We start from the raw sequence: 996 nt of genomic DNA on the forward strand, positions 1-996 counted from the left end.
AACTCCTCTTGACAGTAATGTATTGGTGTTCATGGTTGTTTTTGCAAACAGCAACTTTATTATTAACTTAACAGATCAAGAAGAAACAAACTAGATGAGAATATATAAAAATACATAACTACAAAACTATCACATGTTGAGATTACAACTGTGGCACTTGTTTGTGATGGTCTTTATTGTCACTTCTTCGTGTTCAAAGAAGTGGGTGCCAATATGGTGTCAGAAAACGTACATTTATGGTTTTTGCACTGTATCCCAAAGAAATGCAAAATTTATGTTAAGTTTGATATATATCATATGCTAAAGCTCATTAAAAACATATTTACACATGAGAAAATTTTAAAAAGTGGAAATGGTGGATATTGTAAATGAACGTTCATTACTAGTTTGCACAAATTGCCAGAAGAAAAAGGCTTACATCTATAAAATAAATTGCAATCAATACACATTCAAAGGCAGAAGCAAGAAATGAAAGTAAACCTTGCAGCTCAAACCAAGTGTATCAGATGCCATATAATTTTGATACGAACATTTGATCTTCCCTAACTTTAAGGGAAGGGAGCCCACAGTTAAGTTTATAAGAACATTTGATAGACTCAGCTCCAGAAATCCATTGCCTTAAAAATTACAAGAGTCCAATAAGAAGTTTGAGTAAGTCATTTTGTAAACCTTTTCAGGTAGAAATAAAAAATGTTATTTTTCACTAAACATCACCAAGCAAAGATTGTATGCAACCCAACATAAAACACTAAACCTGTACAGCAATCTTATGAAACTTTATTTCTATCACCTTCATTCTTTTTGAAGTATCTTTTGGCACATAGTTCAAGCTAGGATTAGTCAGAACTCTTTTTATTTTGTTTTTTTCTAGTTTTAGATCATTTTACAGTTGCAATAACAATCTTACTGTTGAACAGTAACAGCTGCATATTAAAGATTGCTGATGGACCATGAAATAAAAGCAGTAAAAAACCACACTGCCCAGAATGAAACCTC

This window comes from Limulus polyphemus, unplaced genomic scaffold (assembly GCF_000517525.1).
Source record: "Limulus polyphemus unplaced genomic scaffold, Limulus_polyphemus-2.1.2 Scaffold381, whole genome shotgun sequence".
Taxonomy (NCBI): Eukaryota; Metazoa; Arthropoda; class Merostomata; order Xiphosura; family Limulidae; genus Limulus; species Limulus polyphemus.